The sequence below is a fragment of the Tupaia chinensis genome, unplaced genomic scaffold (assembly GCF_000334495.1).
Source record: "Tupaia chinensis unplaced genomic scaffold, TupChi_1.0 Scaffold000097_1, whole genome shotgun sequence".
Lineage (NCBI taxonomy): Eukaryota > Metazoa > Chordata > Mammalia > Scandentia > Tupaiidae > Tupaia > Tupaia belangeri.
Window position 1 is genome coordinate 5,195,970 of NW_006159559.1, and position 14,152 is coordinate 5,210,121.

The 14,152-nt window shown below is 40.7% G+C and overlaps 1 long non-coding RNA gene across 1 annotated transcript; it reads right to left on the bottom strand.

Moving 5' to 3' along the window:
* Positions 1-10,899: 10,899 nt before the first annotated feature.
* Positions 10,900-13,370, bottom strand: LOC114006880 (uncharacterized). The gene is made up of 3 exons (XR_003548545.1): positions 13,249-13,370; positions 11,847-12,017; positions 10,900-11,734 (listed from the first exon to the last, which is right to left on the bottom strand). It is a non-coding gene; the product is annotated as an uncharacterized LOC114006880 (long non-coding RNA).
* Positions 13,371-14,152: the final 782 nt, after the last annotated feature.

The window sequence follows — 14,152 nt, forward strand, 5'->3', positions numbered from 1 at the left end:
GGGCACGTGCGCTCGCCAGACAGACAGAGAGAGACAGAGAGACAGAAAGCGAGAAATCACTCCCCAGGGGGTATGGCCACGCCACAAACCCTTCTCCTCCATTCTTCTCTCGGGATCTTGGACACGCACACACACGTGCCCGGCGTGAGTTTTAAACCACCGGGTCCGGGACATGAACCGCAGTCAACTACGTGGGAGTCCAGCGGCACAGCCATTACGCTAACTGCAGGACTCAGCCATTTCTGTAAATATCCTAGGTTACTTTGAAAGGGGAATGATATTTAGAAACCAACACCTGGGGCCTAGATTTGTTCATTGTAACTAGGGTGTCATTGCCTCAAAGCAAGTAGCATAATTCAAAGAAGTTTCCCTCCTTTCCAGTATCCCTTCCTTTCCATTTGCCCACACTCCACCTCTTGTAGTTAAGCAATATTATTAGTTCCTGGTTTATATTTTTGTGCCCCTTTTTGCAAAAGCAAACATGGGTTTCGTTTCTTCTTTTTTTAAAACCAAAGTAACATACTATTTTGTACCTTTTAAAAGGAACAGAATACCTTGGAAATCATTCCATTTCGTAGACATCTTTATTTTCTTTGAAAGTGTTCAATTGCGTGTTTGTACTAGGAGAGAAAACATTTTTTTCATCACTCATCACTGAGTTCACAGCTTAGTCCTCTATAACAAAAGGCAGATTAACATGAGAAAAGCATACACATTTATTTAACATGTTTTATATGATATGGGAAACTTCATAAGGAAATAAAGACCCAAAGAAATAGGTAAACTTGTATTTTTAAGCATAGATTTGGTGGAGAAATGGATAGTCATGGGGAAGTATGATTGGACAAAGGGGATATGATCTAATGATAATAACCTGAGGGGAGGACAAAGGCTGATTTGTTCAGATTCTTCTTTTTTTTACAAAAGAGGAGCACATGTGCCAAAGAAAGAGGGAGGGGGCAGAGGTGCCCAACTTGCTTTATGTAACTATGTACTCTTGCATAAGCGCACTTCCTGGAGACCTAACTCAATCCAACAGAAAAGCATTAATCCCTCCTAACAATCTAATCACCACTTTAAGGCCCCACTGCCTCTTTTTTTTTTTTTTTTGGAGAGGTTTTTTTCACTATAGGGCGCATGCACTCACCAGACAGACAGAGAGAGACAGACAGAAAGCGAGAAATCACCCCCCAGGGGAGGATGGTCACGCCGAAATCCCTTCTCCTCCATTCTCCTCCCAGGATCTTGGGCACGCACGCACACGTGCCCAGCGTGAGTTTCAAGTCACCAGGTCCGGGACGCGAACCACAGTCGACTACATGGGAGTCCAGCGACATAGCCATTATACTAACTGCTGGTTTCCAGGCCCCACTGCCTCTTAAAGACTCCATCACCTCTCAAGGGATACATTGGCAATTAAATTTCAATATGAGCTTGGGAGGGAACAAATCATATTCAAACCACACCATGGCATATCATTTATTTTGCTTGCAATGTTTTTGTCTGATTCTCAGGATAATCCTGGACTCAAAGAATGAGGCCAAAGTCTTTCCTTCATCTCTATTTTCTGAAAGAGTTTATGTAAAATTGTAATATTTATTTCTTACATTATTAATGTATTTTACCAGTGAAACTATCAGGGTTTGTAGTTCTCTTCACGATGAGGTTTTTGACAATAAACTCAACATATTTTGACATATATAGAGCTATCATACTTTCCATCTCTTAGTTCAGTAAATTGCATTTCAAGAGATGTTTCAGTTTCATCTACATTATCAAATTTCACTGGTCTAAAGTTGTTTATAATATTAGTTCTAAGATTATGACAGCCTTTTCTAAGATTTCTACAGCTATTATAAATCTATAACATATCCTATAGTAAACTAGCCATTTTTCAGGAATTTGCAAATATGTAGGCTTTCTAAAATTAAAAAAAAAAAAAAAAAGGACTATTTCAGAAGCTGCCTCCAGCCTTTACCCTAGTTCGATTTAGGAAAAAGGCAAGTGTGTTAGCCCTAGACAGGGCATCATCTACACTTAGGGAATGGAACTCATCAATCTGGAACACAGAAGATGTTAGAAAGAGGGTCAGGAGGGAGAGCGTAGGTAAATAAAATATGGAGAGTGACCTGAAGGTAAATAAAAATGTGCTAGGAAGACAAAAGAAGGGACAAACATCTAGGTGGAATAATGTGGGCAAAGGCATAGAGGCATGAGTATGCTAGGAAATGGAAAAATCTGTCTGAGCTGTAGGAGGATGTGATGTCAGGGATAACAGAACAGTCGTCTAATAGAGTCTGGCCTAGATGAGGCATTGGCTTGAGGGTGGCATGAGGCAGTGGGAAGAGAGAAACCTCTTCTACTCTGCTCTGCCCCCAACAAATGTACCTGAAAACGACTCTGAATCATTTTTTCATTTGATTAGAATCATGCCCACACTATTGAATATTTTAAGCAATATTATTCATGTTATGACCCAGTCTTCTGCAAACAGGACCTGATTTGATCTAGATCTCCTCTTCATCTAGAGAATGCTAATTCGTATTTGTAACTCTTTGTAGCCATGATTATCTGGTCTCTTTCCACAGAGATCATTAAGTAGCTAAGTAGCGGCTGAAATCCTTTATAAAGCATTACAATTCTGAGTATTCTTTCAACTGAAAGGTCAGTCTGGAAGTAAGAATTCTGGGAAGATTAGGAACTCTAGAGCTCTTAAACAAGGATTTGCCTCTCCCCTGGGGATAACAACTGACAAAAAGACGCCAGAATAGTTTATAAAGTTAGGATAATTGTGTGTGTGAGCTTACCTTCCATTTCCTGTTACCCTTCTTTCTTGTCCTTTTCCTGAATTCTTTTTTATTTACTTTTTTTCTTTTGTCTCAGTTTTTGCCAGAGGGTATGTGCACTCACTGAGACAGGGGTGAGGAGAAGCACCCCTGACAGAGATGGTCATGCCATAATCCGTTCACCTCCTTTTGGGATTTTGGGCACACACACACACACACACACACACACACACACACACACACACATTCTACATGTTTCTCAAGCCTCCCGGTTCCTGCAGTTGGCCAGCTGCCCTAATCACCAAGCCACAGGCTAGCCCTCTAACTTTTTAATAAAACAAACTGCCAAGCTCTGCTCTATTGCCCAGGAGCCAATTCTAAACGTTTCCTGCTACATGAAGAATGAGGTCAGTTACGTGTTTCTCTACTCACTTCGTGCTCGCCTGTAATTGGAGGAGCAATTCTATCACATGTGAGGAATAGCCAATAAACTAGTAGATTCACAGCCCTTCTGTGGGCAGCCCTTCAGTTCTGGAAGAAATGGGACCTAAAACAGAAACCGACTGAAGCTCCCAGGTCAGAGATGTGGATGCTGTGGATGCCAGTCCAACGGCAGACATCAGCTTCTCACCTTCTCACCTGCCTTTCTTGATGGCCCTCGAAGTCAACTGCCAGGTCCACAGTGATGGCAGTGGTGACAGAATAAGAGGTGTTCAGCAGACTTGAACTTCACCCAATAGGTGTGACATCTATGTTCTAACAAACATCCTGTCAGTTGTATGTAAATATGTCTTATCTCCTGGCAGGTGGCTGAAATAGATATTTACTTTTGTTAAATCCATGAAAAGGAAAAACCAAGCTCCATGGTCTGGAAGAGAAAAGAAAGAACAAATATTAAGACAAGTAACGGGTCAACAGCCAGTACGAAATTGGAAAGGGTGTTCAGTTTTTTTACAGAATCCCCTCTCTCAGCCATTTACTCCCTGCTTCCCCTTTTCCTCATCAGTCTTCCCCTTTTGGAAAAATCAGGGGAGAGAAGTGGATCCAGTGGAAGCCAATGTGACAGTGGTAACAGAAATTCCTTCGCTGGGAACCAGCAGTTAGCTCAATGGCTATGTCGCTGGATTCCCATGTAGTCAACCATGGTTAGCATCCCGGACCAGGTGACTTACAAGTCACGCCAGGCGGGTGTGCGTGCATGCCCAAGATCCTGAGAGGAGAATGGAGGAGAAGGGATTGTGGCATGACTATCCCCCCGGGGGGTGATTTCCCGCTTTCTGTCTCTCTGTCTCTCTCTGTCTGGCGAGCGCACGTGCCCTATAGCAAAAACCTCTTAAAAAAAAAAAAAAGAAAAAGAAAAAGAAAAGAAATTCCTTCAAAAAAAAAAAAGAAAAAGAAAAAGGAAAGAAATTCCTTCGCTGAACTCTTATACCTCCCTGCCAATCCAGCTCTTGACTCTGACATGCCCTCCAATACCAAGTACAAGTTGAATTGTGCCACTCACAAAAAGACAACCCACATAACGCCCAGATTATTTAAAAGTCGGCACATTCAAGTCAGTATTTTTTGGTGGTAGAAGGCACGTTATAGAGATCACTAAATCCAACACATTTTATAGATTAGAACATCAATGCCAATTTACCCAGGGTTACACTTAATCAAAAGGTCAAGCAGATTCCTCTCTCTTTGAAGGAGCTAAACGTGTGATCTAGCCGTCACTCAGTCTAGACACGTGAACTGAATGACACAAAGAAATTGTAACCGGCATCCTTGATAATGAGCTGATACTAAGTGATACTAAACTTATGCAAATCCCACCTGAAACCTTTTGTTACATATGAAGACATAATTATGAGCAATTATTGCCATTTCTATAATTAAACACTTCAATTCTGACAAGAAGAGTGGAATAGAGGGAAACAGGCAAGAGACCCGGGGGAATGCAGCTTTGCATCTCTCTGCCTCGTTCAGATTATAAATGAGTGAATAATCACAACCTCATACTTGCTGAAAGCCAGATACCATATAACTAAGATCTGACCAAGATTAATTCCCATGCATTAAATAGCTAAGAATCTAAGACATTAACTAATAAGACTTTGTTTTTAATACAAGTACAAACGCTCTGGTTCTTGTTCTAGCAGCTTTGAGTTTATTCCCCAACTTGATATTTCAAGGTTACTCCACAGCAACCCTACAGAAAGATTTTTGTTCTCTATTACGACCACTCCACCCTGCAAAGACAGAAAGAGAGGGGTTGAAGGTGATAATAAGATTGCAATTAGATAAGAGACATTTTGGGGGGAAAAAAAAGCCTTCAGCATTCTTTTTTGTTTGTGTTTTCATATGGACCTTCTTTAAACCTACTTCAAGCATAAATTCAATTAAAGTGAAACATACATGGCTGCATAATTAAAGAACTCTCTTCTTACTATGAAACATTTCATTGTAGTTTTATTTTCATTGTAAAAAATTAAGGAGACCTAACGATATTTTAAAAATGCAACAAAGAAACTCATTCATAATCATAATCACTACTAACACTTCAGAGTATGTCCTCCAAAAAGGTGATGTGTTGGCAAGTGTGTGTGCCTGTGTTTTTCAGCTGCCCTTGAGGTCCTCCTGCAGCCTGATCCAGACTCCCAGATGGCCAGCACTGATAATATAACAATAGGTACTGCTTCCACCAACTCATCTTGCTACTGTGGTTTAGTGGCCAGGATGAACCTTGCGGTCCTGTGAATAGCAGGATCTAGGACGAAGCCTCTCCTGCCAGGTTCAGTTTCTGTAACCCATTACAGTGAGAGGCAGACTTGGTTTCCTGATCTGTACTCTTGCTCCCCACCCAAGGCCTGAAACTCTGTTCTACCCAAGGAACCTAACACCCAGCCCGACTCTTGCCAGAGGTCCCCTTCTTGCAGGGCCATTGAACTGCGTGTCCTCATTCCTGAGCTGTGTGCCTACCTGCCCTTGAACATTTCCTGGAAATCAACTGCAACAACCCGTCCATCAGATCAGATTCTCCCCACATCTGAAATCGCCAGGCTTCTTTGACACGGGATTTCGGTCACTTTCATCAAGAACCAACCCTGAGATGGTCTCCCCTCACTCTGGTACCCTGGGACTCAGCAGTCCTCCACCCCCACCAGCCTTGCCTGCGATGCCCTGAGTCGTAACACATTCTTTATTTTCTGTCAAATATTTTGAGCCATTTGTTTTCCTCTTTTACTTAAAACTGGCTACCCTTTACTGAGCCCTGGGTCATTTAAAGTGCAGTAGAGGTGTCGGTGACAACATTTTAATTAATTGCTTACCAATGTTGTTTCAAAATAATGAGAATTTACATTTGTACCCGCACTTTCCACAAATGCTGGACTCCACCTGACACAAATTAGCTCTCACATTATAGCTGTCTGGCAGGAACAGCAGGAAGGAGGAAAAAAGAATGGAGAAATAACCAAGGAAGGTTTATTCACATCATGCTTTCTCCTTTCAAGGAGGGGAGGGCAAAATAAGTGGTAATCTTTCCATCGACTAACGGATTATTGTAAAAGTGAAAAGGCACACTTGCCTAATAGCCAAGTGTGGACACACTCAAGTGACAGGCTTGCTTTTCAGACAAGAAAAGTCCTCAGGAAGGGATCGTGGCATGCTGAGCCATTGTTCCCTAATGTCATGTTTCTCCTCAGAGAGAAAGAACACTGTTTCTGAGATTGTTTAGCTAACGAGCACATTGCTCGGAGGGGCTCCAAAAGAACTGCAAACCTTGTTTCAATCCCAGCTGTCAGCATCCTATTGGAAGGAAACCACTTATTTATACATGGGCTGGACCCTGGATATTGTATTTTGTACAATAACCATTCACGTTTACCCATTATTCTACTGGGTTGTTGTCTTAGTGTATTTTGTGTTGCTGTAAAAAGTGTGGATAGCTGCCAATCAATGTGGCTGAATCTTATTATCTACTCACCTCTTCCCACAGTTTACTGTACTATCAGCGTCTTACCATGGGAGGTGGGGCTGTGGAGGCAGGCTAAAATTAAAACAGCAGTCGCAAACAGCCCCTTCAGGGGCCAGACAGGAAAGGGAATGGGCAAGGTGAGTACAGTTGGTTCGCTGGTGCCCAGAAGGGTAGAAGGCAGACAGTTCATCTGCTCAGCCCCAGCCTACCAGGCCATGTGGAAATGCCAGCCCAGGGTTGACACATACTCTGAGGCTTTGCAAGCGGGGGGTGGGGGGGAGGGAGGAAATTTGGATATTTATGAAAATTCTCCAGATTTTTAAACCCTGGCAACTGACTTAAAGAATTTTCAAACCTCCGGCAAACCCAACAATACACATGTGTGGGCCACATGTGGCCTTCAGACTTCTAGTTTGTGAGCTGCAATTTAGAGCTAAGAAAGGAGGATAGTGGAGTATATGGTGTGTTGGGTGAAGACCTGCAGAGGTACCTCGCACACCAGAGCATGGCATGCAGGTGGGAAAGTTCAGGTAGGGAGACACTCTTAGACCAGATCCAAACTAGGGTGAAATTGGACACAGCCCTTTATGTGTGTATGTGTGTGTGTGTGTATATATAGATACATACACACTTCAAACATGTAATATTTTAAATTTTAATACGTTAGATTTTGAGAAAGTCATGACATATTTTTTATGTTTTTCTATGCGAAATTCATCATGACTTTCCCAATGATCTATATTACTCACAAATAGTCCAGAACAACTTTAGGTACACCTGCTTTCTTTGATTGGCTTACATGAGGAGAAATAAAGTAGCTTTTGGATCTGTCATCTGCAGTGGGATTGCCATTAAGATGCAGATTTCATTAAAAGCCCTTATGGGGAAGACAATCGCCCTTAGGGTTGAACCTTCAGATAAAACAGAAAATGTCAAGACCAAGATCAGGGTAAGGAAGGAATTCCTCCTGATCAGCAAAAACAGATCTTTGTTGGCAAGCAGTTGGAAGATGGGCATACTTTATCTGACTACAAAATCCAAAAGGAGTCTATGTTTCAACTCATGTTGAGTGGTGATACTAAGAAAAGAAAGAAGCTTTATACCACTCCCAAGAAGAATAAGTACAGGAGAAAGAAGGTTAAGCTGGACGTTCTTAAATATTATAAGGTAAGTGAAAATGGCAAAATTAGTTGCCTTCATCCGAAGTGCCCTTCAGATGAATGTGGTGCCAGAGATCTATGGTTAGTCATTTTTACAGACATTATTGTGGCAAATGTTGTATGACATACTGCTTCAACAAACCAGAGCACAAGTAATTGCGTGTGAGTTAATAAAAGAAATGAACTAGCCTTCAAAGAAGAAAAGAAAAAAGAATTTATCAAATCTTCTGATGATGGGCAATGTTTCAGTCTGGTATTCAAGAATCTTTGACTTTCATAAAGAAGGAAGAAAACCCTGCACACAGAAAGTCAATCGCCCTAACTTCAATATTTACCAAAAATGTCAACACATGAAAATGGAAGATTAAGCTATATTGACTTTTGCTAATATGTATGTACACCTGTAAAAAAAAAATTATGTCACAAACCATCATCTACATTTCCTTTTTGTCTCTTAATTTCAACTTTGAAATCTCTTATACTATCCCATGTGAAAGTTTTCTCCACTAGAATTGGGTGGAAGTCTGCATCTTTGTGGCTGGCTCTGTGGCATAATGGTTGAGGGAGCCGTAGCCCACATGGCTGACTAAGAGGTTTGAGTCCCCACACCCACAGCTTGAAAAGCATGCCAGGCATGTATACACACATGCCCCAAATCCTGGCAAGATGGAGCAATAGTGCTTTCTCCCTCTCTTTTTCTTGCTCTTTCTCTGCCAAGTGCACATGCCCACTGGTAAATAGAAGAAGGAAGGGAAGAAGGAGAAAAGGAGGAAGAGGTAGAGGGGGAGAAAAGAAGGAGGAGGAGGAGGAGAAGGAAGGAAGAAGGAAGAAGAAAAGAAAGAAAACAAAAAGAGAAAAGAAAAGGAAAAGAAGATCACATCTCTTTCAGTGGTGTGCTGGAAAGTGCAAAGTATATATCCCAGGTAATCTCCTGATATTACTGAAATCAAATACGAATATTTTTAATCCTATTATTGCACTCTAAAAATTTGACATAACTGATTCTGACTGATAGAACTAAAAATGCCTGTCTTTGTAGTCCTTGCAAAGTCATTTGTTTAACTGCAATTAATTAACCAAAAGGAATGTTTTTTCATTTGTATAGCTTTATGAATCCCATGAGTAGAATAATATCTTTAAAACTACAAACTAGGCAAAAAATTATTAATCAGGGAAAAAAATCACTAACTTAAGAAATGTTAATGTTAAAGTAAGAATTTTTGTTCATCAAGAGGCATAATAACAGAGTGAACAGGAATACTGTAACTGGAAGAAGATACTAGAATTTCATGGAAAAATTTCTACAAATCCTTAAGGAAAAGACAACGGCTATAGTTTTCATGTCTGCCGTTGCCAATGTGAGAGTATTGGGAGGTGAAGCCCTTTAAAAAGTGACTAGGCTATCCATCCCTACAAATGGACATAGCGCCTTTCATAAAGGGCTCTGGAGGGTGGTTCTTCACTTGCTCTCGCATACTCTCTTGTACTTCTGCCTTCCTCCATGGGGCGAAAAGACTTTCACAACTCGAAATCTCTCACCAGATGCTTGTCCAGACTCCAGAATTGTGAGAAGCACTGTCTCTATACACACACACACACACACACACACACACACACACACATATATATATATATATGTATAGCCTAGTCTGTGGTATTCTGTTACAGCAATATAAAATGGACTAATGCAACCCAATGGAAGAATGAGTAAAAACTTAAATGGATATTGTACAAAATACGATAATCCAAATGGGAAATAATTGAATGAAAAGGGGCTCAATCTAATTCATCATAAGGAAATGCAAAATATAATTAAAATAAACTATGATTAAACATAAACAGAAATGACTGAAATAACACAGAATGGAAATAGCAGGCATTGGTGAAAGGACAGAGTCATAGGAACTCACATATACCACTGGGAAGGTTGATTGGAAAGATGTTTAGAAGTATATGCATGCCTTAAGATCAACGGATATGTAGCCATATTTTCACCAATGACAGTACTAGACTATTCATAGGAATGGTATTAATAGCCCAAACTGGAAAGTTCCCAGATACCCATCAACAGTGGAATGAATAAACTGTCATATAGTCACACAACAAAGTTCTATACAGCAATGAGAATAATTATAATTATGTGTAAAAGTGTGAAAAACTCTCATAAACCTAATGTTCAATGACACAAGCCAGACTCAAAAGAATAAATATGCCATGATTCCAGTTATAGCAGGTATAAAACTGGCAACACTAATGTCTATATGCTATTAGAAGTGGTTACTCTTGTAAATGAGGGCATAAGTGAGTGCTTCTGAGTGCTAGGACTATCCTCATTTTTGATCTGGGTGTAGCTGACAAGAGGCGATCATTTTGTAAGAGAAGCTATCAAGTTGTGTAATTTTAATTGGAGCACTTTTCTATATGTATGTTAAAATAACATTATTAACAAATAATCAAATTGAACACAACTAACCTGTATTTTGATGAAAACACTTTCAGTCCACGGAGAACACTACATTTTCACAGATAAAATTTGTTTATCTTTATTTCATCTTTTTGTAACTGCATAAGTGTATTCTTTGACATACATTTTCCTACCACAAAAAAGCAACAAGTACCAAACATTTACAAATGACACAATCTTTTCTTGAAGAAGTACAATAACTTCTTCACTAATGTAGTAATAAGTCCAGACGTTGTGATACAGCAGTAATGTAAGTGTCCCGAAAGGCTGGAAGCCACATGGCAACTGTGGGTTCCACTCTCTGGGCTGTCTGAAAACACCTTGGGAGCATGAGCTGATGCTCAGGATTCAAAGAAGATGGAGGAACTAGGATAAAGGGGTCGCAGCAATGCAAGACCTGTCAGGGGTACATCTCTCCCTCTCTCTCTTGTGTGCGTGTATGCACTATTATTAAAATAACAACCAAAAAAGGGACCAGCAGATTGCATAATGGTTACATTGCTGGACTCCCACGTGACTGACCGCAGTTCAAATCCCAGACCCAGTAGCTTAAAACTCATGCCAGACACGTGTGCGTGCATGCCCAAAGAAAGGGAGAGGCCAACAGGACAAAAGATAGAGAACGGATAGTGCTACCAATCAGTAGTCAGCTGGGGCTACAAAGAGCAAAGGACTGTAGGAAGTGCCAGAGGGAGTAAGCTGGAAAGTAGAAGACACCCCAAAGAAAGAATCTTAATGTTTTATTGCTGAAAATCAGAAAAGACCCAAGGACAGAATCCCTCCCACTGACCTACAAATCACAGTGAAAAGATGAAAGAATTTTTGAGAAGGATCAAAAACAACTTCCTTATCTATTTTTCCTGTACTAAAAATGCCCTTTATTTTAAAGGCTATATCTTATTTGTTCAAGTTTCTGGAAAAACAAGAGGCCTTGTTTTTCCCAGGTTAATTTTCAACTGTCCTGTCTTGGAGCTGATTTCCCATCTGATTCACAGTACGCTTCTACTGCAAGTTAACTGTTGTGCGGGTACGTGATCTTCCCCAAGTCACGATTGTGTGTTGTAACCTGGTTCCTAAGCCCCATTTTCAAATCTCTAGTTATTTTCATTCTCTTATTCTCCCCTTCACTAATCTCTCTTAAAGTTAGAATGCAATGATTCAACAGGAATATAATGGAAAAGCCCCACCAACGTCAAGAACAGTGAGAGGATTATCTTGCGGTTCTCGAACATCGTTTTCTTTCTCAGCGTCCTGTCAGTATTGGGTGCAGTGTTTTCAGGAAGTAGACGCCCACCTTCTAATTGAGTCAGTGCCAAGGCTAAAACGTGGTCTCACTGAGCCATCTTGCACCTGGAGATATCTCCTGGGGGAAGATAAGGAAAAATAAACAACAGCCTCAGGGAACTAGGTCTCATTACATTTTTATTAACACAGTAACTCTTTTAAGCAAGCTATATCCCAAATTGGATAATTACCTCCCACATTGCTTTCCCCTTGACTTCGGAACTAAACACCAGGCTGTTTCTCAATTAGCATTCTGAGCTTTGAGTCCAGTTCTGTATGTGCTGTTCCCCAGCAGCCACACAGCAACCCAGATGTTGCATGGAGCCCTTCCTAAATATAGGACTTTAAGCACATTCAGAAGCCTTCAGGAAAAAAATCAATTATGTTAGTGTAAGATTTCACTGACAAGAATCGATATCCGTCACTTAAAAGTTCTCTTTAAAAACCAATTATAAATAAGCCAAATAAGCAAACATTTATTCTGACTGCTAAATTTTAAACTACTGACCTGACCAGGGTAAAACGATCATCAGTTAATAAAATCTGATCCAGTTCATTAAGCAGCATCTTTATATAGCAGCATCTTTATATAGCAGCATCCAGTAATATACTACTACAAAGTAAAAGTAATTTAGGTGTAAAATGGTTAAATATGAAATAAGGTATGTTGGAAAAAAGTCTGCTCATGTTTTGCATTGAAATGTTTTAGTATTTAAATGGAAACCAAAAAAAGTAGAAATATTCTGAAGTAAAAACAGAACTGGAATTTCCATTTCCCATCCACATCATAAATGAGATCATTCCACAGCAATGACTCCTTGCACACTACTTTGAAATGAGTGCTCTCAGACAGAATCTGCAGCCAGGGCCCAGGCACTGAAAACCCATACTGGTTTCTGAAGGATTCATTACACACACACACACACACACACACACACACACACACACTTACAGCTCCACCAGAAGTCATATAACTTATGGCTCAGTCTTTATAAAATTTATGAATAAACAACTGAAGTAGCCTCAAGCAGAAGTGGCAGAAAACATTGCTCCTTTTATACCACTTTGGAAATAAACTCCTTTCACCAAGAAAGCTAACAACAACATATGATGCTTTGACAGCATCAAAAATAATATTTAAGAATTTAGAAATCTTCTGGCATCTGGCCCCAATCCCCAAACAGATTAACATCTGAATCCAGTTCATTAAATCTAAATTCCGAGAGCCCTCTGCTACCCATGGGGATTCTGTCCAAGCACAGAGCTCACATTTGTGCATTTGTATTTGAGCAAGTCTACAACCTGGTGTACCTGTTCTTCATTGACCTTTCACTTACAAGAAATGTGCTTTCAAAGTCTGCTGAAGTACTTTCCTCTTCAGGCTAAAGGGCTACCTTGTGGAAGAGTTAGCAGAGGGGGAGGTGAGTCAGAGTAAGAGTGGGTAAAAGATGTCAAAGAGAACTGAAAGGAGAAGTAAAGTTGAGCTAATTCTTTCAGAATCGAGGATGACCAACGTAGTTTGCACTGTGGTCTGTGCCCTATGGGAGGAAAGTGAGCATGCATAGAAGGGGCCAGCTCTTGTCTGACACCCACCTGCCCAGCTGCACCACGGTCAGTCGGTGGAGCCATTACGGAAGCTTTAGTCTCTGGGCTCCCTGGTAATCATCAGACTGCATTCCACTGCCCTCAGCACAGCTAAAGCTACACATGGCCAGTGGCTCATTCACTGACTCCCAGACTTCTCTGACATTTGAAAGAAGAGGAAGATTGCCAAGATATTTAAACTGCACAGTAATTGTTTTGTTTCCTTCAGATTAATGTAGACATAAGATAATCAGGATAAACTACGGAAATGAGTCGGAGGGGGAAATGAGTCGGAGGGGGATGGAAGAAACGGAAAGAGAGCCCTCCCATCACACATCTTGAGGGAGGGAGCTGAAAGAGAGGGAGAGAGGGGAGGGGAGAGAATGTGGGGAAGGACATGCTAAGAGAAAAATAATGAATTAAATGAAAAGAATGGTAGGTAACTTTGGACATGACTTCTTCAAATTCATAGGTTTCCTTCTAGTATTTCCTGTCAGCTGTCTGGCTATTGACCAGGGAAAAGAAAACTTAATACTGTTCCTTTGGGAATTTGAATTGTAAGTATGAATAATAACAAGGGCCCACAGGCCAGAGAAGGAAATGGTAAAATTCCTAAATGACTCTAGTTGAAAGATCAAGAAGAGTGTAAAAAGTTTTTGTTTTTTGGGTCAGCTCTGTAGCAAAGCAGTTAAATGCTGCTCAGAAGAAGTTAGATCCCACATGGTTGACTAAGGTTCTAGTCCACATTCCAGTAGCTTGGAAAACACACTGCATGTTCATGCATATGCCCGGGATCCTGAGATGGGATGGCGAACTGGAGGAAAAAGGATTGTGGCGTGACCATGCCCCATTGTTAAGTGCTCTCTCTCTCTCCCCTGCCCTCTCTCTTCCTCTCTAGTGCATACGCATATAC